Source organism: Rhea americana, unplaced genomic scaffold, assembly GCF_003343005.1.
Source record: "Rhea americana isolate MKP2758 unplaced genomic scaffold, rheAme1 scaffold_165, whole genome shotgun sequence".
Lineage (NCBI taxonomy): Eukaryota > Metazoa > Chordata > Aves > Rheiformes > Rheidae > Rhea > Rhea americana.
In genome coordinates this window covers 272,182-299,288 of record NW_028185761.1, presented here as the reverse complement: position 1 = coordinate 299,288, position 27,107 = coordinate 272,182, and the positions used below count along the sequence as shown (strand labels likewise).

The 27,107-nt window shown below is 49.5% G+C and overlaps 1 protein-coding gene across 1 annotated transcript in view; it reads right to left on the bottom strand.

Annotated features, from left to right (window-relative positions):
* GDPD4 (glycerophosphodiester phosphodiesterase domain containing 4) overlaps positions 1–15,862 on the bottom strand; it is a 47,055-nt gene extending 31,193 nt beyond the window's left edge. Inside the window, exon 1 of the mRNA XM_085300538.1 lies at positions 15,729–15,862. The gene's annotated coding sequence lies outside the window, so the exon portion shown is untranslated. The remainder of the gene's footprint in view (positions 1–15,728) is intronic.
* Positions 15,863–27,107: the final 11,245 nt, after the last annotated feature.

Here is a 27,107-nt window from a genome sequence, read left to right as displayed (position 1 = left end):
CTCTCCAGCCTCTCCAGGTCTCTCTGAATGGCAGCACAGCCCTCAGGTGTGTCAGCCACTCCTCTCAGTTTGGCACCATCAGCAAACTTGCTGAGGAGGCACTCTGTCCCCTCATCCAGGTCATTGATGAAGAAATAGAACAGGATGGGACCCAGGACTGAGCCCTGGGGGATGCCACTAGCCACAGGCCTCCAACTGGACTCCACACCACTGATGACGACCCTCTGAGCTCTGCCTTTCAGCCAGTTCTCAATCCACCTCACTGTCCACTCGTCTAACCCACACTTGCTGAGCTTCTCTAGGAGGATGTTATGGGAGACAGTGTCAGAAGCCTTGCTGAAGTCAAATACATATGTAAATTGCTTGCAAATAACTCAGAGCTCTGGGTGTCTTTACAGAAATTATTAGGTAAACCAAAAAAAAAAGACTATGATCAGTTTGCAGAAGGTGAAAATAAACCAGAAAGGCAAGAATGCAAAGAATTTTTCTTATCCCCACTACGCTTCCCAAATGTCCCACCTTAGCTGCAGCTGCGATGTAATTGAAGGTGATAAAAAGAGCAGGCAATTCTCACCTCTGCTCATTAAATAATGCCAAAGCATGCCATGCTGTCCTGAAGCAGATGTGTCTGCCCATCCGGGACAGTCACAGGAAATCACATACTYTTGGATATAGTGGAGTGAAGCCACCACTGAAACACTCAGCAGTATCAGATAAGGACACCACTAGGTCACCTAAGCTTAAAAATTTGATCCCAGAGTGGTGTGGCAACATGATTACCCTGCTTTCGAATTACAGCTATCAGGGGGAGGGAGGAGTGCTGGCATTATGCCACTGGCAGCGAGTGGTGCAGAGGATAGCTGATCATGCTATCTTAATCAGCTGGCCTAAAGCATAAAGCCAACAATTAATTACCAAGTTACCCAAGCCATGGAATATATTTGAACCACCAGTGCTCTTACCAAAACAGTGTCATGTGCCTACAGGATTTGCTCCTGTGAGGATCCCCAAATGAAGATCTTCAATATCACTGAATCAGAGGATCTTTTCTTCCTCAGGCCTCATTTAGGATTTTATCCTTCTCTTTCAGCAATAGATGAACAAGACATTGCATCAAAAACAGTAGTTTTGCTGGCAGAGGACCACAAGATTTGTTATCTGTGTTCCTTGTGTGGGCATGAGGCTCATAAATGAGTACTTACCCTATGTGCATAGGATCTGACAGACTCATGGTAACCAGAGCTTGAAGAGACCTCAAAACACTGTCTGCTCCATCTGGCTGGCTACTGCAGCATGTCAGATATCAAACTTAGATGTTAGTTTAGCCCCCTCATAGTAACTGGCAGTGACAGAGATCCCACCAGCTCCTGAGACAGGATGTTCCAATCTGAACTAGTGCTATCATTAGAAAGGTTTTTCCCAAAGTTCAGCTTTTGTGGTACAGTTGAAGTCCATTACTTCATGCCCAGCTCACAGTGGATATAGAGAAGAGTGCTTCGGGTATGTATTTCACAATTGTTTATAGATAATTCTCCTTCAGCCTCCTCTAGACTAAAGAGCCCCAGTTTTTCTAGTCTTTCCTTGTTATTCATGTTTTCTCGGCCCTCCTTGTGTGGGATTCCACAGTCACCTGCTCTTTAGGACTCACCTTGTATTTCTCACATTTTTTGGTGTGTGGTGGCCAGTACAGGATATGGTCAACACACAGTCTCTCCAAATCCAGGGCAGGTCTATGCACCTATAGCAGAGGCAACTCTACACTTGTAGAATCCAGTTTCTCTCATGTATCAAATTCAGTATCTGGCTTCTGTCATGAGATCTTAAACACTTCACAACCATGAAAGAAAGTACTCTGGATTCACTACCAGTGGTAAGGCAAGAGCATTATGAGCTTTATACATTAGAGCAGTTAAGAACATCTCTACTTTTAAGACTTTCGTGAACTCCTACCTTAGTCTTTCCACACAAGCTATCTCTGTCAAGCCCAGGAGTTGCTGAGGAAAGGGGCCATCATTGCAGGGGAGAATGGGGAGAGAAAAAGAGAGGAACACAGCCTCACTGGCCCAACTACCTCCACTAATCCCTAGCCCTCCCAGAAAGAGCAGGCTGGCTGAAGAAGAGAGAAAATCTTCATGTTTCACATCCCCTTGAATCTCCACTGACCCCCTTCTCCGAGATATTTAACAGTATCACAGTAATGAACAGCTTCATAACATCCTTCTGCTATCAATATCATAATAGATTCAAATACCATCACCTGTCCTCTGCTTTGGGCTCTGGATTTTGCCAGCATAGGGTCCATCCATCCCTCTTCCTCCATCCTGCCCCTTCTCCTTCTCTGCCCAGAGACCTTTTCCTGCTCTCCGAGGCCCTAAATAGAGTTACCTAGCCCAGCTTCTCTGTGTCTTTCAAAGGGCCAAAGCATCCCACAAAGGCAATAAACACAGACTGAACTTTCATCTCGTTGAGCATAGACACTTTCTGGCATAGGTCCACTCGAGTAACRGGAGATATATCACCTCACACAAGACAATCTGGACTGCAAAGGAGATACATAGCTCTCCCAGGCCAATTACTCTTAACTAGCTCAGTGATTCCAAGTTGAAGTTACAAATTGTTGTTACTTAAGGAGCATTTCATCAGCCTGGCGTCTTGAAGGCTCTCTCCATCAGGAGGAGAGAGAGAGGATGGAGCACTGAAGCTCTGATGCAATGTGGTGTCAGCACTTACAGAGGATGGTGTCACGAGCAGCAGAAGTAAGCCACTTTGAACATGGTGCAAACTTTCCGAGACACAGCTCTGCCAGATACTCTAAGCATTTTGCAAAATTGCTTAACCAACAATATCAAGGAGCTCCTTTCTGTTTAGCTTCTAATGGCCTGCCTTTCCAAGCACCCTTGTGCCGCCTTCTGCACAGGTCCTCCTGTCAGGAAGGGGTTCTCCCCAAATACTCCCGAAACTACTGCTTCCAAATTCCATTAAAAATCCTTCTCCATCAGCATCCTTCTAAACACTTCCTAAGACTGACACCACTGCTTACCTATCTGACACTACTCCCCGATCTACATCTACTCGTTTGCCTTCTGTGTTGAAGCAGCAAAGAGGAACCTGTGCCAATAGAATGCCCAGTACAGCAGGCCCCATGCAATTACCTTGTGAGAAGACTACCAGGAGAGTAAAATGACTGTTGCCCTCTGCTTCATTCACTGCACCAAGATTGACATTACCTACTCCCCTGGCATCCATAGTTAACTCAGTTTTAACKGTAATATTATAGATGGATATAGCTCGGAAATCTTCAATCTTAAATTATGATTTTTATTGGGAATTCCTGTTTCACTGAGGTTTTTAGAAAGGACAGCCAAAAAACCCTCACATAACTAGAAATGTTCTTTTGGTGGCAGTGTGCAAGTATCCACAGCCTGGATCCACATTTGCATTGTGTGGCTACAACAGATACRAGCAAACACTCCAATGGAGAATCACTGAGAGCTGCCAAAAAAAGACCTTACTGCTCAACTAAACTACTCTGCTAGGGGAATTTCCTCAAGGACCATCTGGCTTACGTCAGGCCTGCGTCAAGAGGATGCATCCAGCAGAAAGCCCTTTTAGTGGTGGCAAGCCTTGTGTGAAGATCAGGAAGACAAAGGCAAACTCAAGTGCAGTCAGAAAGGTCCTCCTCAGCTCGAACTGAGCCTCCCCTCCGAACAAAATTCCAGCCTCCCCTTTCTCCTCCCTCTCTGTGTCCTTCCAGACAAGCAATCCACCATCCCTTTTACCTCTTCACTTTCCCCCAGGTTCCTGCTCTCAGGTGCACCTCCATGTGCTCAGATTAATTTAATGCAAGCTCCTTTCTTATGCCTTTGCCACCCTTAAGGCTCTCCACAATCCTCCATCCCACAGCCTCATCTTGGCTCATAAATTTCCAGCATCTTCCACACAAATGATTTTTGCTACAGCTACGGTAGTGCACTCAGAAGCCAAAAGGACTTCTCTTCCAAGGTCTGGCCACATCTGCCATGCCTCAGACCACACCATATTTTAAAGCATTTGCATTCATAAGCATTTGATCCTAATGAAGATAATATGACAACTTCTGGATCCAGCAGCCACATAAGAGGCAAACAACATTGCAACATATGGTAAGTAATAGGTCTAAAAGACAGGAGATTTGTGTTAGGATTTGGAGCCGTTTGGCCATCACTAGGACATAGGAAGAGGCCTCAACAATGGTGCTTGCATCTAGATTTAAATCTGAAGCAGAATGCTCCTAAAGCTTAGAGGTTGTCTGCAATTCTTGCTCACTTCCGCTAGGCAAGGGTAAAGGGAGAAGGGAGAGGGAAAACTCTGAATCCACTCACTCAGAAAAACATAAGAGCAAAGAGCAAGCAGGAAAAAAATATGTAAGTAGGAAAGCAAAGCTTAGGACTCCTCGGTAAATGAGCCGTGAAAGCGGTTAACACGTGTTTCTCGGTTCCACAAGCCCAAGAGGCCTCAGGTCTTTCCCTGACAAACAGAGACTTTATTTGCTCACAGATAAGAGTCTCCTTAATTGCAGGCAGTTGTATAGGACTGTTCATTTCCCACCGCTTGACAGTGAGTGATGAAAAGCATGAAAAATAGCCTCAGGGGGTTGGTGGAGAAAGAGCAGGAGAGAAAAAGCAGGAAACATATTCAGCTGGACAGCCTAAATGCAGAAGGTACTGTGAATGGAACACATTTGAGAGGTATGTGCACAAGCAAGGAGAAAGTGTTCTTCTGTTTTTTGGTTCAGTGTGGAGTTGTCGCTTTCAGCTTTTATGGGATAAATAGGTACAAAGAGATGCCAGATCTGGCATTGCCATATAGCTTTCTCCTTGAGGCTTTTGGCATCCCCCTATAGCCATAGCTTTCTCCTTGGGGCTTTCAAGGCCATGCTCTCTTCCTTTCCTTTGTCCTGCATCCACCCAGCTTCTCCAAAAAAAARAAATCCTACAATACATGGGCAGGTGAGTAAAGGGGTCTTTCCAGCTATTACAATCACATTTTCCAGTCAGCTGCAGGAAGAGATCTGGAAAGAAAAATGCAAGGGTATAAGCAGCCATGCGAGGGATACAGAGATACTTAATTCTCAGCACCTCAGCATATCAAGCCTGCCCTGAACAAGACATCTTCTTGATGATGGCCTATGAAGCCTGATGCAGGCAGCAGATAGGGGTGAGGCCAGCTTTGCTCCTAACACCATTTCAAAGGGGTTTGGAGAGAAGGAGAATCCCACACTAAGGCACAAGGCTCTGCTCAAAAAGGCAGATGAATGACTAGGGTTAAGGGTAAGTTACAAGGGAGCTGCCATAAAACATTAGATTCACTAAACAGATTTTGAAAAACTTTGATGTAAACAATGCTAAACTCTTCAGTTCAGATGAACCACAGACTACCAGATCAGATCAGCCTGGCACATGGACAACTGCCCTCTGACACTCTCCCTCTGCTGCGGGATGCCCACATGCTGTGTCCCCCAGCCAAGCACCCACAGCAAGGAGCCTTGGGAAAGAACACTGCAGCTTCCTCTTCTGAAAAGATGTCTTCACATCAGAGGTAACTCAGGTGTTTGCAGTGCATGCAGCTCCATCCCCATGCAGAKATCTTGTTGGGAGATGCTTCAAGCCGAGCTGAGCCTTCCCTGCACCCACAGGTCCCCTTTCTTGTGGTGCAAACGCTGGTAAAATAGCTCATATGGGTGAGGACCTCCAGTGCCATTCCACCATTCCCTGGGGCATCATTTCCAGATCTGTAACAACAGCATCACCCCAGCAGATGTGAAGCAGAAAAACCAACACTCTGGTATGCTGCTGGTTAGTCACTATGCTCCTTGGCAAGGAGCGTGAGAGCAAAAGGCACTGTTTTTTTTTTGCTTGAAAAGTGATCTAACATTACTGCAACTCTTAAATCAAGCCATTGCTGTAAGTTGCACACAGACCTCACCATCAGCTGGAAAAGCTCAGCTAAGAGCATCTTCTAAACTGGCATTTCTATTCTACAGAGTCTGCCCTGCTCCATTCTCCTCCTCCCAAGGCTTTGTCTGCACTTGCTTGAACTGCAGGGTGAATTGTTGCCCACTGGAGTGGAAATGGTCTTTAGTTGTAGGGCTGCCTCGGTCACAAACAGCCAGGGGCACCAAAGGCAGCCCTGGCTGTTGTGCAGCACTGCACTGAAGTCACATGAATTAAAACATGTGAATTAAAACTGGAGGATTTGGATCACAGTCTAGAATTGCTCTTATTTCACCATCATCTGTCTTCCGTTTCTCTTTGAGGAACTGAAGTGGTTTAACACTGAAAATGAAGAAGGCTCACATAAAACAGAGATAGACATAACCGCCCTATGATATAGAATATGCTCTACACAGTTTCCTTTCCCTGGCAGATGACATGATAATTTATCACAAAGACCTTCAACAGTTTATTTCTAAGTCCTAATTACATCTTACTTCTCTGTTGGATCCCAGGGAATATGTACAGCTAGAGACAAAAATGTGTGAAGTACATCTCATGAACTGAATAGCTGCTGACTTTGAGACAGAAGGTCACAACAACTACTGCAAATAAATGATAGAGCTTAGCAAAGGAAATAAAGAATGAATGTAGAAGAGATTAATGAGGAAAAACAGCTTCTGCTCTTGCAGGCACAGTATTTCCTGATTTCATTTGTTCTAGGACACCTCCAACATGGAATGGCTGTAGCTTTCATGGCAACTGCRAGGTCTTCACAAAGGTTAATGCCCAGTATTTTGTAACATGTGACCACAATTTGAACAAACACAAATAATCAAAGCCTATTTCAAACAAATTAACTTAAAAATAGAATGGAAATCTTGTACCCATTAGGGTTACATGGCAACTTACTCCCATCACAGAGAAGTCTTTGCACTAAAGTCTAAGGGTTAACACATCCAGCACGAGCTTGTGCTTCAAATGGGTGGTGTGGCCTGCTCAAAATTGAGCTCCAGTGTCTAGTGAGAGCTAGATTTCTCTGTGGATACATGAAATGTTAACAACATGATTTTCTGATGCAACTAATCAATTTTGTGCGGTCAATTTGCTTTTCCTCACCAAGATCCAATACTGACTCAGTAACGCCGCTYGAAGCCTCAAGCTTTTTTTAGCTCAGTTCAAGCTTTTTGCATATATCTCCAAGTGCTGAAGCAAGATGCCACCTTTGTATCCTTGAATAGGCCAGGTCTGGGACTGCATTTGGCCCTGAGGACATGGGGTTTACTGGTTTTTACTGGTTTACTGGTGTTAAGACTCAAAGGAGTCTGACTGACACTCTGTGCACAGGACTGGATGAATTTGGGAAGAGCTGACTTAGCATTAGTCACAGAGGTATGCTGAGGGCAGGAACTCAAAGTAAGAGGTCACAGAAAGAGGCCAGGCTGTATGCCAGTATCATCTGGACTATGGTTCACTGCCAAAACCACAGCCACAAAATCTGCTGGGAAGCAGAGCTGCCTCTCAGAGGAGTCCTCCCCCTGAGCACTCTGCAAGATGAAGCCTTTTTAGGAAAAAGGAGGGAGTTTCAGGCAAGCTTCATGGAGGACCAGCCAGTCCTCCATGAAGCTTGCTGATCCGTCCCCCTCGCTTTAGACCTTGGCAATCTCAGCTGTTCATAAAGGCTGCCCTGATCCTCCAGGATCAAAAAGGTGCTTCCACTGGCAGCTTTATCCAGCCTGTCTCTGGACACGTCCCCGAGCGAGCTGACCTGTGCCCTGGGACCTCCCAGTGAGCTCAGAGATGGTCACGGAGGACATCTAAGAGCTTCTTCCCCCCCCATAGCCGAAAGGGGGCCTGCAGGCAACCAGCCTTGGGGCTGTCCCCATCTGAACGGGGACAGGCTAATCTCACTCYGAGGGGGCTATCAGCCTTAAAGCAAAGCCACACATTGACCAGGAGAACTGAGGATATCAAAGGTGCCTTAATCCCTGGCTTCATCCCAGAGCTGAACAACTCCAGAGAGGCCTCAGCTGCTCCAAAGTTGAACCAAAATTTTGCACGTATCCCTCTTTTCACTCTCCTCCCCCCCCCCCAAAAAAAATAGTCTCAGCTGCTATCTAATCCTTCAAGGTAGCCTTACGATAACCCCTCAGGTTTGGGGCCTATTTCTCCCCCGCGACGTCCAGTCCCTGGGGATGACTCCTAACGCGCCGTCGGCGGCAGAGGCCTCACTTAATCCGAAGTCAGACTGGCGTCTCCGCACCAAAGCACTCAGCAGGCTGCGCTAACGCGTGCTGCCCCGAGGAAACGACTGCCCGAGCCGCAGGTCGTTCCCCCCCGCCACCACTACCCCAGTCCTCCCCGGCCTTCTGGAAGGTTCCACCCCCCCCTTCTGGAAGGTTCCATCTCCCCCCACCACTTTGGGAAGGTTCCACCCACCCCCAGGAAGGTTCCATCTCCCCCTACCACTTTGGGAAGGTTCCACCCCCCCCCTTCTAGAAGGTTCCATCTCCCACCACCACCTTAGGAAGGTTCCACCCCCCCTTCTGGAAGGTTCTACCCCCTCCCCACCGGCTGGTAGTTTCCACCCTCCCTTTCAGGAAGGCACCACCACCACCACCCCACACACACTGCCTTCTGGAAGGTTCCACCCCCCACTGTCTTCTGGAAGGTTCCACCCCCCCTTCTGGAAGGTTCCACCCCCCTCCCCACCTGCTGGTAGTTTCCACCCTCCCTTTCAGGAAGGCACCACCACCACCCCCACACACACTGCCTTCTGGAAGGTTCCACCCCTCCTTCCTACTCCCCCTTCCTTCCTTCCAGAGCTCCGTCATATAGCTTAGTTATAACCCRTAAGCTTGGGGACCGCTTAGCTCAGTCTTGGGGTCCCACCTGTGCGGAGGACTGGCCTTCCGAGGAAGCGGGAGTCTGTCCTCTGGGACATGTAGATGGGCAAAGGCGGAAATTAGTCRCTGAACAGTGTCAGGAACAGCTTCTTACGCAGCTGCTCCACGGAGGAGACCTTCCACCCCACCCACCCAGCCAGGTGCGGGCCCCAGCCGCGGGACGGCAGAGACGTCCGCGTCCGTGCGCCGGTTTGCTCAGCCGAGCGGCGAACCGGCGGCACCGATGAGCTCACACCTCCTGGTTCAGGCCCAGACCCAGCCTGAAACGGAGACAGGATGGCCGGTTTGATACGAAGCTCCGCTCCACGGGCTTCGTCGCCGGTAGCCACGGTCACCGGGAAAAGACGGGGCTTTTGCCCTGGCCTCGCTCACGGCTGCRAACGGCACTGCGGGCAGTGGCCTTGCCCTGCGGCCGCCTGCACGCGGCAGGGCTCGGACCTGAACCGCTGGAGCACAAACCCGGGCGCTGTCGCGGGGTGGCCCAACTTGCTAAGAAGTCGCCCTCCCAGCATCGAAAAGCAACTGTGGGGAGGCAAAAAGTGCTCCCACGGCTCACAGTTTGCCGAGTGCCTGGGGGGGGGGGGGATTAAATCCCTTGCAAAAAGAGCTCAGAAAGGGGGTGGCAAATTTTCTTTGAAGATAAATCCTATTTTGTGCAGTTCAGCACGTCCTGGCTCGCCTCCCTCTCTGCTCCTGTGAATTCCTAAGCGACTCTTTGTGCCCTGCTGCTAAGGAGAGATGATGAGATTGGGAAGCAGCATGGTGGGGGGGGGGGAAACGACCCTCAGCAGCCCCACAGCCCCCCAAGGGCCGCATTCAGCCAAGAGCACCATCTCCAAGGGAAGACTTTGTCTGGCAGCCAAAAGCGGGGGGGGGGGGTATGGAGAGCTTTGCAGATCACATACCTCTGCCCAGCAGCTCTGCAGAGCGCTATTCAGCCTGGACAAAGGACAGGGGCCCTGAACAGTCACCGCTCTGAAGCCCCCATCGCTGGCCCTCCCCCCAGCTGCGGGTGTTAAAGTTCAGGCCTCAGAGCGAAATACCCTTGCGATGAGAGGAGGAGAAACAGAGGAAGGGTGCTTTCCATGCTGCTGGCCAAAGATTTCTCTTCCTAGCTCTCTGCAGTACCCAGATGCACCCAGGCTGGTCCGTTTGCGTATCACAAAAACACAGTTTTGCCCTTTCCCAGAGTGAAGCACTTCCTAACTAAGCAAGCACTATTAGATTTCTGCGTAAGTCATTTCAGAGTTTTGGACTAACTTAAGAGTGGAAGGATAGCCTGACATCCAGGATCCATATTTAAAAGTCCCCTGTCCTGCCACCAGCCTACAAAGGCACCTGTGCCAAGTCACTCAGAGCCTCAGTTTCCTCTCTGTAAAATAGAGCAGCCCTTTCTGTTCATTAACATTAGTTTCCTCTACCATTTTCTGTGAGGCGGGATGAATCAAAAGCACAATGAAAGCAGCAGATGAGGACTGTACACCTCACTGGATTTTCATCTGTCTTCTGAATGATTCATAAACTGGTGTGAGCCACAGGGGCCTGCACAGCAGGGCAKGGAGCTCTGCAGATTTCATTGCATGGGCATTACCCCATGCAGAAAAATCTGCTCGTGTATGCAGGAGACCGGCAGACCTTCACAGCACCCAGAACACAAGAGCACAGTCAGTGCTGTTGGATCAGCACTCAGCCACAGTTAAAGAGCTTGGTATAATTGTGTTAATTCTTCCTTTGGTCTTACTGGAAGAGGAGGGCTGGACTCATATCCACATTTGAGTATTCAACCTGAACTCCTGGTACAGTCAGTGAAGAGAAATAGRCGCAACTCAACTCATCTAAGACATCTAAAGCAAGACAACATGAATTGCCCCTGCAGATGCCCAGAGTGCTGGGGCATGAATCCAGCCCAAAATGAAGAGAAGTTCAYCAATCAAACCTAGTGAGCCCAACTCAGCCCTGGGACCTTTTCGGTTCACATCTGAGGAGCATCTGTATCCTGAATTTCACAAACCGTCCTGATACAGCTTCAGCCTTTGRGTCCCAAAGCCCACAGCTGCCTAGAAGGCTCTCCCATAGAAAAGCTCAGACCAGGTAGACCTCAGTAATGGGATTTAAAAAGAAAATGTATTTCCCAGTCCCTCCACAGGCTCTGGGAGAGCCAGATGCTGTTCGAACTCATAAAGGATCTCATTGCTGCTCAGTTTAGCTCCCCCGATACTGGCAAGCCAGCCCTGGATGACTGGGCCCAGGCTGAGGTGTGAGGGCTCTACAACTACTAGTAACAAGGACAGCTCAAGGCCAGTCGGCAGCACACAGCCTTTTGCAGGCAGCTGGCATCCCCAAGTGCTTCTCATTCCCACTGCCACTGTCCCCACTCTTGATTTCCCTCTACCCTATGCCTGCTGGTTTCTCACAGTCTTCATCTTCTCATACAAAAATAACAAATCCTCAGGACAAATCCCCACAGATATAAGGCAGGTGGGCTCTGCCATCAATAGAGATGTGACGTGCAGCCACCTCAGCTGATAAGGTGTTTCTGGGCAGCCACCATCCACCCATCTGTTGGACAGGACCGGGTAGGAATTGGTGGGCCTCTTGCTCTACTCCCATTCCAGACTGGCATTCCTAACACCAAGCCTGGTGGCACTTCCATCAAGATTATGTTTTATGAATCCCTGTTAAATCCCCTCTTACCTGCAGATAGCATTTTTCTTCCTTCCAGGCCACCAAACACCTCTGTCTGAAGGGGCTTTTCTGCCATGTGCACCTCACCCCAAGCTTTGCAGTAACAGAGGTGGATGTGGCTGMTGCTCGCCACACAACCAGCAGCATGGAGAGCCAAAGGCCAGTCACTGTTTAAGGGTTGTCTCCCACTTTGCTATGGGTGTATTCCAGTAAAGTGCCCTACTTCAGTTCCTCCTGCTGGAGGTGCTCTCCTGGTGCCAGAAGAAGCATCCTACAAAGAGCAGCCACAGAAATTCACCATGCGTGGTTGAATGAAGCGGTCATGAGGACCACAGATGGTCCCATCTGGTCCCACAGTTGAGGCCACATGGAAGGTACCAACAGGCTGACTTACAGTAGTAGTTCCCAATGCTGTATGACCTCATTCTCACAAAATGGCCAAAAACTGATGCCCAAAATCATCACTCCCTGCAAAGCGCAGAGGAGGGAAGAATAGGCTCAGCCTGGTAGCAAAGGGGAGGGAAAGAAGATGTTGGAGCAGTATTGTGCTAAGATGGGGGTGTAGATGGCCTAAGGGAAGCAGAAGGAGAAAAATGTGTTGGTATCATTCACCTGCATTTTGTGCAAGATATTTTTCCCAGCCAAAATGTCTTTAAACTTTGCAGAGAAACGGACTGTTTATGAGACCCTCCGTGACCCCATAGAACTTTTCTGTCCATTTTAAGGCATGAATCAATTAAAGCACTCACAGAGCGAAGGTTAATCAGTAGTGAGTACATCTTAAGAAGTAAGTAGCCTTTTTAAAAGCAATTGCCCTTGCCTGTTTTCCCCCCTTCCTTTTATAAAGTGTCTTTTATTTCTCAGATTCTGGAGGCTTTCCAAAATAAGTTCAGTGATTAGGAGCAGCTGCTGAAAGGACTGGACTGAATCATGTGGCAGCAGCCAGGGCTGCAGGAGCAGAGAGGACTGGACCTGTTACTTGTTATGGAGGCCTTTGCTGGCCCCTCGCTGGGACTGAAGCCTAGCGGTGCTTGGTGCTGCACAAACTTACTAGGGATTGAAAACCTTCCAGGGACTTACAGCCTAATGAGAGCAGATGGAGGCTGAAGAAACAAAGAATTGCTCACAGTTGCATTAGAGAATGGAGGAAATGAGGCAGAGTAAGGAAGAGGCTGACTCAAAGACATCCCTGCGTAAGCAATTAGACTCTATCCTGAGCGTGCAGGCATACAGCAAGGACTCAGACTGCTCCCGTGCCATGCCCTGGGTGCAGATCTGTTCTTCCTCTTACTGCAGCCCACCAGCAGAGTTCACGTTACGGCTGCCTCCACGAGCAGCAGCCCCAGCACTGCCACTGCCTGGCATTTGGATGCTTTCTCTGGTGACCCTCCTGGCTTTCACAAACGGATGTGTTCCCCCCACCCAACTTGGCCATATCTCCCTGGCTGCTCCAGGTGAGCTACAGTTCACCCTGTCATGGTGAACGACTAAAGAAAGGAACTGCCATGCCGCAATGGCACAAGGCCTGCAGAAGAGGAGTGCAGGAAAGGGTTCCTCGTCGATCTCTTGTTATAGCATGGTGCATGCTCGCACAGACTACAGCCGGCCAATCACCAGAAAGGGCCTGGGCCAGCAGGATGAAGAGTCCTTCCTGACCCTGAGCACAGGTCCTCCTCAAGCTTAAACCAGTGTCTTCTCTGGGAACACCACAAAGACTTGCAAGGAAAACTTATGATAGGAACACAGGACATCCCTTGCAGGGTGAGCAGTAAGAGACCAGATAACTAGGCATGATACTGTGAATCTGTTCAGCCCTCCAAAGCATCACTCTTTCGTCTCCCCTCCCTCTTCCTGCAGAGGACAAGCAAGGGTTGAAATGCTGCAAACACTGAGGTCCTGTTTGTAAGGGGAGTCATAGGATACATGAGCCAAGGGCCACCCTCTGTGGGCAGGGAAGTCTCATCAAATGCCAACACATCAGCAGCCAAAAAGCAACCAGCTGTGGCTCCTCCTTGAACGTTGGTGGGAGAGCAGGAGCCTAGCATGTGAAGAATGAGATGAGGATGTGACAACAAACAGATGAGCASCTACAGGCAGTCTGCTCAGCTCCCTCTCACGAGGTGTCTGAAGTTGGAGCAGAAGTTGCAACATGGAGACCAARCTTTTGCTGCTCTCAGAGACCAGCCTGGCATGGAGGGATGATCCAGGATGCTGTGGACCGAGGCAGCAATGTCACAGAACTTGTCTCTGAGCCGCTGTACCCACGYTGGCTCCCTCTCCTTTCATCTGGTGAGAGATAGAGCCCAAAGGATGTTCCCAACTTCCTATTCTACCTGGTCTTTTAAAAAACAGTGGAAGTCCCTGCCTTACTGCACAACACAGGGGTCTCTGGAGCAGTCCTGTGAGCCAGCTGGTCACTCTAAGCTGAGATATGGACCTCTTGCCTCAAAGTTTCGCAAGACTGTACTCCAGGCTGGGCAGGCCGAAGCAAGGCCGTTGCTGTACAGCGTCGCTGCTGTTGCGGCCTGCTGTACAATAACTGCTTGCGTAGAGACACTTTCTAAACTGCAGATAATCTCACAAGATATCACCAAATTTCTGTGTTTTCAAGACCTGCAATTTCATCACAGAAAATGATGTGCAAAGCTCAAAAGACACCAGTCATCTCCTTAGTCCTAATGTCATGGCATAAGAAAGTGTTCATGACAGGACTGGTCGTGAAACTGAACTTTTTATTTTTCTGCAAAGTTTCCAAATTGCGCTGGTAATCCTACACACCTTTTAAACATTGCAACAGCGAGGTTGGAAAGGAAGTGACTACTTTGGCTCATTTCACATTCGAAACAATTTTTTAATTAAAATACAGCTGGTCTCCTGGTACACTGCATTTTTTGTTAAGTGTAGCTAAAAAGCTTTGAGCAGCTGTAGGAAATCATTTCCATTCTCTCTTGCCCTTCCACCTGGTGTCATGTGCGTGAGGATAAGTCCTGAGAGACACTATATTTGGACAATTGTGAGATTAGGGTTGCCAAAGAAAGAGTAAAATCAGCTAGCAGGAGGTGATATACACCACGCTAGTGCAAATCTGCACTGTCCAGCTCAGACTTGGCCTGGTGCCTGTCCTCTGGTTTATATTAGCCGAGCACCCAATCCTGAATTAAAATTCAGTCTTTCCTAGAAGTCAAAATTCACTCATTTCACTGCTAATTGCACTTATACCTACAAGTGAGGTGTAAGTATTTGGACAACAGCAATCTAAATGAGGGTCAAATCCTGCTTTCAGCTGCAAACCCAGCACAGCTCCCCAGGACTCGCTCTCCCTCCTGATTTACACCTGCGTAACAGACACCAGCATCTGGCCCACCGCCAAGGCATCCAACTTAGAGGAAGAAAACAGTTGCACACCAAAACTCACACAGCAATTTGCAGCCGSGGGGGAAAAGTCAGGCCGGCCTGCTTTTGTCCCATGTCGTTCCCAGCCTTTCTAGCCAGGTTCTGATTATTTACAGCTGTTGCCAGATGTTACCATTTCATGGGTTATTTATTCCCCAATCAACCTCCCGGTTCACATGCTAGGCAGGCTCTTAGAGAGAAAGAGAAAGAGGCTCTTTATCCATTTTACTATGGAAACCGCCCTTTATCGGAGGCATTACAAATGTTTCACCACCAATTCCCTCCCACCAACCATCCCAGCTCAAACCACCCCACCGGCCACCCGTTGCTCATGTCTCATCCCTGCTCCCTTTTCTCTCCTCAACAGGTTAGAGCGAATTTGCCTGGTGCGTACCCAAGGAGTGAAGCTGGACTGATAAGTACCACSAAGCCTTTCTGTCTTCAGCGGGGTGGTTGGGGGCCCCCACCAAGTCTACTGAAATCCTCCTGCTATCAAGTAATCCCCTTMGCTCTCCATTGGAAGCTTTTGTTACTGGTTCTCCCCATTCTCCGGCACTTCAAGCTTTGTTTCTCACTGCAATTCAGGCAGAATCCAGGTCAATCACCCGCTGTCAGATCCCAACCAACACACTCAAAAGTCCAAAGGGAAAAGTCAAGGAAATCCCCCATACACACAGTGCTAACTTTTATGGCAGGCAGGAAAGAGCCAGGAGAGGTGTATTTCATCAAGCACGCAAACATCTTTAGCAGTAGGACGGACGAGCTCACTTACCTCTCCGGGATGCACGTGGAGGGGTTATTTTTGTCTTCTGCCTCACTTGRATTGCTGCGTCCTTTGCTTGTCACACTCCTGGACCCGAATGGTGGCACCGCTGTATGACAYCCAGTCTTAGCGAGGCGGCTGGAGCCGTCCCTCCCACGGTAGGAGGGGCCACGTGGGGCTTAATAAATTCAGTCCCAAAGGCTGGAAAACCTGAAGTCTAATCATGGGATGTGGGCAGCTCTCACCGTATGGCTCTGGGAGAAGCTGGGGTGTCCCAGGCAAAACTCAGTTTGATYGATCCCTTGCCCGGCGCACAGCCACACAGAACGTGGAAGGCTGATATTAAAATGCTGCCCTGGMAGAGTTCATGTCCAGCAGATGGGGTCTGTGGAAATACCTCAAAGGAGATGTGGGCAAGACATGTCATTGTTGATCCTCTGAATTAAAACCACTATTAAACATCCTCTGTAAACATCCTCATTTCCCACATCTGTAAGCTCCCAGAAAGATTCCACTGTACCAGATTTTTAAACTGCCCCAAACATGAACATCGGTTATTTTATTTATTTTTTGCAGTGTTTTTGGCTCTAATATCTAAATCCTATTAGAGACATAATGTCTTTTGGAGGGGATGAGGGGCAGATCAGCAAAACAAAAGCAGTTTGTGTGATTGCATTTTGCAACTTCTAGTAAATTTTTGAGCTTGAGTTTGCCCGGGCCTTTCAGAAAGGCGTCTGTAAAGGTTCTCAGATTAGAAAGCTATGCAACCTCACACAGCTCCTCCTTCTGAATAGCTCTTTGCTGCACAAGAGATGAAAGAAATTTCACCCCTAACCCCAGAGAGCTGTTTCTGAAACACCAGTTGCACAGTGTTTTCATCCCTGTTGTTTCTCACATACTGAGTTTTCTTCTTAGATGAAAAGATAGACCAGAGGGTCCCTCAAAAACAAGTAACATAAATACAGAGGGGAAGAAACAGGGTATAAATGATGGTCCAGCAGTTTCTAAGTCTTTCAGGCTACAAAGATGAGTTTCTATCTGGAAGTTTTGTGCTCAGAAATGGGCTGCAGAGGTGACAGCCTCATTCACTCTGAAACCTAGTGATGAACATAGGACATGTAATATTCCTACTGTAAAAGCAATGTTGCTAATCCTCAGGTAACACTGAATCCTAAAATACCACCATTTCCTTTTCATCTTAGAATATTAAATAAATTAGGGCACTGTAAGSTGTGTGCTGAACGTAAAAGCAGCTGGTTTTGTAYGTGATCAAGCTAACATGCAGCTGTCTGGGGTRAATAGACAYAGCATGAGACTGTGTGTGGACCACYGGAAATATTACTTGTTTTATGGTCTGAYTTCTGAAAACCTGATAACAGGAAAGCATGAGATTAGGGAGGCCAATTGCACTGATGATATATAAGGAGAAGCAATATTAGCTTTTTGAAGTACCTTGCAGGTTGGTGTCCAGCAGTTTGGATCTCCAAAGTTGACTTACTGGCTTTTTTTTCCTTAGTAGTACATTTAYGTAGGAGAAAATGATCTAGAAGTTCTCCACCCATCCATAAGATGCAAAGCAKGCACTCCCCTGTAGCTACCTCTTATTTTTAACCATATATAGGAAGAGCTCAGGTTTGTGGATGTCTGGATATTTCTGTGGACTACTAGAAGTCCAGGAGAACACCAGCCCAAGTATGAGCAAGTAAATCCAGGAGGCCCTGGGCCATCTGGGACGTGTCCACCAATTTTGGAGCTCTTCCCTCTGGGTCCTGGGGTGCAGCCAGGACCACCCACAGGGTCGTGTGGGTCCTGTAAGGATTTGGACGATCCCTTCCTCCCACATAGCTTAACTGTACGTAATCTAAACATAATTGAGAGTGCAGCTACAACGCCACACTCTTGCAGCCTGTCCTTTTYAAGGGGATGCATTTCTTTTTCTCTCTTCATTCTGCTTTTTCTTTGAGCTGTTACTGCTAGGGCAGCTCTAATTTCAGGTTGTTTTACACCGCAGCCATCACCGTAGTGTCCAAACCTCTAATCAAAGACTTTGCTGGAACAGGCTTGGGGCAAGYTGACAGACATCTAGTTCCTGTGGTGTCACCCATGGCTGCATTCRGCTCCTGTTGAGGATCCAGTCCTGTCTCCAGCCCATTGAACATCCATGTTGCCTGATGCTCTCCAGGAGAGTCACAAGCAGGCAGTCTTCAAGGAGACTCTGGTGCAGATTGCATTGAAGGCTGTGCTGAACGCAGCTTCATCACAGGGCCATGCTCTGTTCTCAAAGGTCCCTGCCCAGCGAGCCCCACAGAGCAGGACACATTTCRTGGTGGTGGCCCAGCAAGTTTAAGGAATAGTGAAGAAGCTAGAGAGTTTGAGAGCTTTGTTCTGCCTTCAAAGCCCAGAGCAAGGTCAATGCTCACAGAAATACCTCCTCAAAAGGCTTCACTACTGTCCTTCCCGAGGCTTATTCAGATGTGTGGCCTTTCCTCCAACTACTGCATCCTCRTGGTACGGAGAGACTCCATGAGGTATGTATGGGATAAGGGGGTAGCACTGAGCAACATCTTCCTCTCCATGCTGTGAAGAAAAGAGCCTTGAAAAACCAGCGAGGGTGACCTTTTAAAACACAACCATAACCGCACCCCCAAACAAGCGGAGGAGACCCCAGGTATCCCTGTTCTCAGCCCTGAARTAACACTGCCCTTTTGCATCCTGCCCTTTCTTCTGGGTGCAGAGATGTAAAGCCTTTAATGCTGCAATTTGCTCTGCGTACACCTGACAAATGACTCCCTGGCRGGGCAGAGGCTGCTCTATCGCCAGTATCTTCAGCTCAGAGTTCAGCAGCTTATCTCTGTCAGAAAATCATCAACCTGTGCCCCAGCCCTTCCATCAGCTGTCAACGAAGGCAAGTGAGCAGGGTTGTTAACATGCTCGGTGCGATGGGCCTCATCCAGACCCCCGTCAGCATCACATCAGGACCTGCTGGAGCCCTGCCATCAGCAAGCCCAGCCCTGAACTTTATGGGGCCATAAACAACATCTGCAAGGGCCTAGTGCTRTAAAAGCCCACTTAAAGAGGGCACATCAGCAGGGGAGGTTGGCCTTGAACCCTGGCAAGTTTTGACTCAGTTTGCGTCTGCAGAAGATAAAATCATGGTGGAAGCAGCATGAACAGGGAGCGTCAGGTACAGCAATGGTCTCCCTGCGCAGGGTGCTGGCCAAGATTTGGAACCCAAAGCTGTATTTCATCAAGAAATGCACACGTTCACATCCCCCCACCTCTTTGCCAGCACACTCCCTGCTTCACCAAAGCCAGGCCCTCCATCCACTGCCTTCTCCTACTAAAACCCACATCCCACCCTGTGCTCACAAACTCCCTGTTCCCCGCTCCGGTGTCGGCATGGCCCAGGTCTCCTGTGAGGCCGAGCACTCTTATGTGCTGTGGGAATGGCTGCGCTTACACCCCTCCCGGCACCGGGTTGCACAATGTGCTGCTGCAGAGCCTTGAGAGCAGGTGACTCATGCAGGTAGAGACATCCCCGCGAGATTAACTACAGGAACTGCACCGTTCAGCACGCGTTTGCTTTTCCAAGAGCGATAACGGAGGAGGGCAGGAGGAGGAAGAGCTGACCCGCGCTAATCCGAACACCAGCCTCTGCTCTCTTGCAGGATAGCAGCGTGGGGCAACTCAGCACATCGGTAAGGCAGCATCGTTGTGCGAACGGGGAGCAGCAGCTTTTGCATGATGCTGGCAAGCCCCAAGGACATCTCCTTCACCACTATTTCTCAGGCTCTGAAAGGGGACAACAAGGCTACTTGGAGCCTGGGGTGATTTATATTTTGAAGCCCGCTTGCTCCCAGGAAATGCTGCTGCCCTCTCCCGAGTCACAGTGAATAAAGCTGTAGAGAAGTGAAGCCCATGGAGACGTGCCAGACACTCAACAGTTTCTTCAGGAGTGAGTGTGAGCCACTGAAACTCAGTCTAAAGGGTCTGAATTCAAACTCAGAAAGCAACTTTAGGCAGCCARAATTGTCAGCCAGTTTCTTCTGGGGCCAAATTCTGCTTCTGGTCGTATAAACTAAGCTCTAAATCAYTTTGCCCAGAGAAGAAACCCCACTGATTTGAAAGTTACCCCGGTTGATCTGGAAGGATGCGATGGGACAGACCAAACTAGCGAACAACAGTTTTAGTCCTTGAACTTCTCGGAGCAGATGAGAGGAAGGAACAGGCCCCGTCCTGGGGCTCAGAGATGGGCTGTGCCTTGCAAAAACAGGTCCCACGGCACAAATACAAGCCGCATTGTGTGGTCGGAGGGCAGACGGYGGAGCTTTCACACCGCACTTCAAAGCCGGCCGGCCCCGAGCGACAAACTCTCTGCCTTTCGCAGCGGTTGCTGCAGCAACTCCTCACCACCCCCTCTGCCACGGCAGGGCTGACTGCTTCTGGGAGCAAGGACTGTTTTATCCAGCATTATGAAAAGAGGGTGAAAGACCGTCCTCTTYCATGGCTATTCTTTGTGCAACTGCGTCATTTTGTTCTTTCCTGGCAGAAATCACGGACTATCCAGATAAGACAGGAGCTCACAACTTGATTTACCCTGAAGGTCTAGGGAAGTCTCAGAGAGATAAAGAAAATGCAAGGGTCAGTGAGGAAGAAAAGGGTCCGACAAACCAGCTCTCAGGCATCCAAGGAAAAKCTCAGGAAAACGCTAAATGTTTCTGCACCTGAACAAGGCGACGTGGCAAATGCTGGGGGGAACTTGCTGGATTTCAGGAGTAAAGCACCTCTGTTTTTTTGTTTTATGGGAGCTTGAGACACAGCTCTGCACCTTTTCCTCCTGCTGCCTCCAGAGAAAGGTGCTCCTGCTTTTACCATTGCCACATCCTTGCGTAGCTCTGGATTATAGTGGGCCGCTGCCATTCCTGTAGCTGGCCCACATCCCCGTCTCGCTGCCAGGGCAGCATGCRCTTGCCATGACCTGGTTTTGGATTAGTGGCAAGAATTCGCCATCCACCTGTGTGAAACAGCCGCTGTGCTCATCCTGGTGGGCAGGTCACACCGTCGTCAAGAGATTATTTCTAGAGCCTCAGTGCTTGAAGTGGCGAGACACRGAAGCCAGCTCAGTTTGGGCCTCCTGCCTGATGATCCTCTGCTGGATGAATCCTGAAGAACTATGTTAGTCCCTTCCCTGATGAACCCCTCACCTTTGAGGAGGCACCTGTGGGTGGCAGGGACATCTTGCTGCTTCTCAGTGGGGACATCACAGCAAGGTCTTCACCTCATACCAGCACCCTGGTCATAAACCACGCTGGTCATCCTTCAGGAAACCACACAGCAAGGGGACATCTGCTCCTGAGCTCCACTGGGTTCTGTGAGGGGCTCAGATTTGGTGCTGCATTTTGAGGTAGCAAAGGTGCTTCCCACCACTTGCACTGGTTAAACCATCTCTCCCACCCCCTGGGCTGATGCTGGTGCTGCAGCTTTGTCACCACAGAGCCTCCTGGGTGGCACTTGCCATTCCCAGGACAAGTCCAGCAGATGGGCAGAGATGTTACTGGGCACTTTTTATCCTTTGTGCAAGTGTCCCAGGCAAGTAGAGGCCAGGACTGTGGTGAGACATCCCTCTCCCCAGCATGCTGACACAGGCACTAGCTCTGCCTAAGGCTCTTGTACCACTCTGGGTGCGCCGAGCCCTCTCTTCCCACTACGAGGGGAAAGCAGARCTGGGTGGTACCTGGTATGGGGTCACTGCTGTCTCTCTCCCCAGCGTCGCCCCCAACTCCGTCTGCAGCTTGCTCAGCCCTCTCTGCACAGGCCTCTTTGYGGTGCCAAAGGAGGTGAGATCAATTATGGGTGTCTCTGGGTATTCCTGAAGCACCCTGGAGCATGGGGTCCTCCTAGGCCCCAACACCTCYACTGCCAAAGGCCACTGTTGGACATCAAACACCCTGTCGGAAAGGGTCATTAGGAGATCCTAAATGAAGAGAATAAAAATATAGCAAGTATAAAACAGTAATTCCTCGTAGGCCCTCGGTTTTTGGCCTTGCGCAGTAGGCAGTGGGTCTTACTCCAAGCTCCTAAGGCTGAGCTCTGCATAAGGGTGGACTCAAGCCACAGAAACCTGTGCCCAGCATTCAAACTTGTCTTGCAAAAAGCTCATGTGAAGTGTGAATGAGGATCTAGCATCAGGAATCCATCAGCCTGTCTCATTGAAGAAGCACATCTCTCTTGGGTATTTTAAAAAGAGAAGAGAACTTTTACTTACAAAACATGTAAAGACAACAAATCCTTGGGTAGGAGGCAGGATTAGAGCCTAACATGTTTGGAAAACACGAATTTACCTGGGGAAATTTCTGCTAGAAGAAAGGGGTAGATACTCCCACCTGGGGAAACATCATACATCATCCTTGGACCCCTGATCTTGGTGAAAGAATTGGAGCAGAGGATGGGGAAGCAGTTTTCAGCCCTGTCACTGCCCCCCTGTGCCAGCACAGCCCCTGGAAGGAGGAGCCAGACGGTGGTCATTACCTGTCCACTGTGCTCAATCTAGGTGCACTCAGGTCCTAGATACCCTTATGGCTGCACACATGGCCCGTGGTGGTTCCTGCCAGAGGGAGGTTTGCACTCCTCCAAGCACAGGAGCACAAACATTGGAGTCAGCATTTGGCCTTCAGAAGAYAGGAGAAAAGGGGGAGATGGAGGATGTGGGGCAATGGCAAGGCAATAGACACTTGGGGGGCATCAAATCCAATATAACAACCACCTCCTACYGGCTAGCGTGCACTAGCTGCCTTCAGCAGGTAACACTCAGGCTTTAGGTCTTGAATGAGCAATGTAAAACGAAACGAATCCCTAGTGCAGCTGCCAGGAGAGGGCATTACAGCCACAGGAATCAGAAAGGGCCAGCCAAGAAACCCAGGCAAGCTTCCTGCTCTCAATGTTAGAGCAAAACTACAAATCCTCCCAGAAGATGAGCCTTGGGAAGCAAAATTCAAAGCTCTTCTGGGTGTGATAATTAACATCTCTTCTCTTTATACCTACTAGCTTACTGCTTCTCCTACTACTAATTCCCTCCTTTACTCCCAAATAAGCTTAAGCTACATGCAGAACAACTRTTCCCACCAGGACTTCGCTTCCAGTTTGCTCTGTCTGTGCCACACCTGAAGTCGTCTGTTCCCAAAAGTTCTTCTCTTCTTTCCTCAGCTGTAGCCCCTCTAATTTAACATAAGGCATCACCTCTCTCTGTAAACCTTACCACTACCTAGATCTAGCCCAGAGCCAAAGACGACAGGGCACTAAATTCAGGTACAAAAAAGTAATCCCTGCTCACGATGGATTGTGAGATCAGCTTCAAGATCTTCAAAAGGAGGCGCCACCGATGCAGCAATAATTGCAAGTGTAGCCTCAGGACACCCCTCTGAGATAATCGTGTTGTTTTCCCTCCTGTGCAGAGGAAAGGAAATGAAGCTTTGGGAACAGAGGACAGGTGTTAAGATGTATATTGCAACCTGCAGGTCTCAGCCAGGAAAGCTGCRGGAGCTCTCAAAACCCTGCCTCACTGAGGCGCCTAAACAAAGATGGAAATGCTTAGAAAAAAGTCTCTGAATGAAGGAGTTTCTGTGTTTTCATCCTCAGAAAAGCCTCTGATRCTGAGAGGTACGAAGATTTCAAAGGGTGACCCATAACTGGGGAGAACTTCATTAGGAGGTTTGCAGATGGAGACATGSTGAGATCTGAGTTTCACAGAGACGCTCAATTAAAGACTGAATTCCTTAGAATTACCTTACCTGACTCTCCAGAAGTGATGCAGCAATCAAAAAGGAAAAAAAAACGCTAGACTTTTATTGAAAGCTGCCTAGGGGCTATGAAGAGATGTCAAACAAGAGTTATAATTAACCGAAGCCAGTATCACCCTGAACATGATGAACTTAGCCAACAGCTCTTAATTAGCCAACAGCTCCAGTTACCAAAACGAACAAGCACCACCCAATAGAAACTCTCAGTATCTTTTCTCCATCCCCAAACCACTAAGRCCTTAAAATCATCACCTGTCCACATCTCCCACCCCAGGCAACTGCTGGGCAATTAACCAAGTTTGGCCCAGGGGAAGAAGTCTCCAAGACAGAAAGTCACCTGAAAAATCATGGAAAATGGTGGTTGGTTAGAATGGTGGTAGATGTATTAAGGTTGGAAGGGACCTCTGGAGATCATCTAGTCCAACCTCCCCGCTCAGCAGGGTCACCTACAGCACGTTAGACAGGGTTGCATCCAGGCAGGCCTTGAAGATCTCGAGACAAGGAGACTCCACAACCTCTCTGGGCAACCTGGTCCAGGGCTCTGTCATCTCACAGGGAAGAAATTCCCCCTCACGGTCAGGCGGAACTTTCTGTGCTTCAGTTTCTGCCCATTGCCTCTTGTCCTGTCACATGGGACAACTGGAAAGAGCTTGTCCCCGACCCCTTGACACCCTCCCTTCAGGTACTTGTACACATTGATCAGATCCCCCCTCAGGCTTCTCTTCCCCACGCTAAACAGGCCCAGATCTCGCAGCCGTTCCTCACAGGGCAGGTGCTCGTCCTCTGATCATCTTTGCAGCCCTACGCTGGACTCTCTCCAGTAGCTCCATGTCTCTCTTGCACTGGGGAGTGCAGAACTGGACACAGGACTCGAGATGAGGCCTCTCCAGGGCTGAGGAGAGGGGCAGGATCGCCTCCCCCCACCTGCTGCCAACACTCTTCGCAATGCACCCCAGCAGACCATTGGCCTTCTTGGCCACAAGKGCWCATTGCTGGCTCATGGTCAACCTGTCATCCACCAGCACTCCCAGGTCCTTCTCTGCAGAGCTGCTCTCCACAAGGGCAGACCCCAGCTTGGACTCCTGCMTGGGGTTATTTCTCCCTAGGTGCAGGACTCTGCACTTGCCCTTGTTGAACCTCAGCAGGTTCCTCTCTGCCCAACTCTCCAGCCTCTCCAGGTCTCTCTGAATGGCAGCACAGCCCTCTGGTGTGTCAGCCACTCCTCCCAGCTTGGCATCATCAGCAGACTTGCTGAGGAGGCACTCTGTCCCCTCATCCAGGTCATTGCTGAAGAAGTGGAACAGGATGGGACCCAGGACTGAGCCCTGGGGGACGCCACTAGCCACAGGCCTCCAACTGGACTCCACGCCACTGATGACRACCCTCTGAGCTCTGCCTTTCAGCCAGTTCTCAATCCACCTCACTGGCCACTCGTCTAACCCACACTTGCTGAGCTTCTCTAGGAGGATGTTATGGGAGACAGTGTCAAAAGCCTTGCTGAAGTCAAGGGACACAACGTCCACTGCTCTGCCCTCATCTACCCATCACATTCCATCCTAGAAGGCTGTCAGGTTGATTAAGCAGGATTTCCCCTTGGTGAATCCATGCTGGCTACTTCTGATCACCTTCTTTTCTCTCCATATGTCTGGAGATGACATCCAGAAGGAGCTGTTCCATCACCTTTCCAGGGATGGAGGTGAGGCTGACTGGCCTGTAGTTGCCCGGGTCCTCCTTCTTGCCCTTCTTGAAAACTGGAGTGACATTGGCTTTCTTCCAGTCTTCAGGCACCTCTCCAGTTCTCCAGGACCTTTCCAAGATGATGGAGAGTGGCCTGGCAACAACATCCGCCAGCTCCCTCAGGACCCATGGGTGCATCCCATCTGGGCCCATGGATTTGTGGATGTCTGGCCTGCCCAGAAGGTCTCTAATCCTTTCCTCCTCAACCAAAGGAAAGTCTTCCCTTCTCCAGACTTTCTCCCTCACATCCAGGCTGCAGGATTCCTGGGGGCTGCCCTTAGCAGTGAAAACTGAAGCCAAGAAGGCATTCAGTAATTCTGCCTTCTCTGCATCCCTTGTCACCAGGGCCCCCGCCCCATTGAGTAGCGGGCCCACATTTTCCCTAGTCCTCCTGTTGCTGCTGAGGTTTTTGAAGAAGCCCTTCCTGTTGTCCTTGACATCCCTTGCCAGACTCAACTCCAACTGGGCCTTAGCCTTCCTTGCCGCATCTCCACACCCTCTGACTGTATTCCTATCATTCTCCCAAGTACCCTGTCCCCTCTTCCACATTCCGTGTATTTTCTACTTCTGTCAGAATTTGGCCAAGAGCTTCTTGCTCACCCATGCAGGTSTCCTGCCCCTTTTGCTGCACTTCTTACTCATAGGGATGCACCGCTCYTGAGCTTGGAGGAAGTGATGTTTGAATACTAGCCAGACACACTCAACCAGCCAGACACTCAACCAGCACATCCCACRATGGCTCAGCCCTCAGCAGTCCTGCTTGGCCTGCACAGTAGCTCCAAAGCAGCAAGCTGATGCCTAGTGTCACATGGCCAAATCTGTGGGCTCAGCTGTTGGGCAGCCATCAGTGTGCACCTCATCTTGCCCTGCACAGCAGAAGGGGGACAGGAGCAGGAGGTGCAATGGGAACAGTGCAAGCAGGCCTAGGAGCAGACACAGAGCTTTCTGTGGTGGGGAGAAGTGGTGATGGACCAGCAGCCTCAAGAAAACCAAACTTCTTGAGTGCTCCTGTGGTGAAAAAGACTGCTTTTCCTCCGCACCACGAGGAAAAGCAAGGCTCGTTCTTTTCTCCTACATACACATCTACTTCATCCATGTCAATCCCTCATTTTCCCAGTGGCAGTACTTGCCCCACACTGCTGTCAGGTTTCTGCTGCCCTTGTCGATGAAAAAGTACTCTTGCACAAGGTGGCACCCAGCGCCGGCTTTGTCCGACGGGTGCGGAGGGGCACAAGGCTCGCAAGTCTTGCGGGATTTACTTTTCTTCCACCAAATGCAGCTCACACACCAGCCCACAGCTACTCAGTCTCAGCACAGCTGGGCAGGGCAGAAGTTTTCTTTCCCTTCCCTCCCATTTTTCCCTGAGGGAAAGAGAGAGAAGTGATAGCAGCTCTTAATTTTAGAGCAAGAAAGAGGGCAGCAGATACCATCACTACACACAGTCCTCCTCCATCTGGGGGTGCACRGTCTCTGCCTGCTCAGCTGCTTGGCTCCGTTTTTCTAGTTACAGAAGGACTGTGCCTCCTCCACGAGGCCAGACATGAGCCACCAAACACCGACCCAGCACCAAACCRGTTTTACAGGTACTTTGATGGGAATGTTACCTTCTAACGTGACAATTRCAAGGAAGCCAGATCTGCTGCTGATTTCCTGGTTGGTCCTGGTCCACCTGCAGGTTGATTTCCTGTCTTTGATGGGCCAAGGACATCCCACATGGGATGCTATCACATCTTGGCAGTGAGAAGCATCCAGKGCACGTACCAAGGACTCCGCAGTCCCCAGGCATTTCTCCATGGGCTGCAATGTTCCTCTAGCTCAGGTGACAGAGCCCCTTATCTTTGTAAAAGCAGAGAAA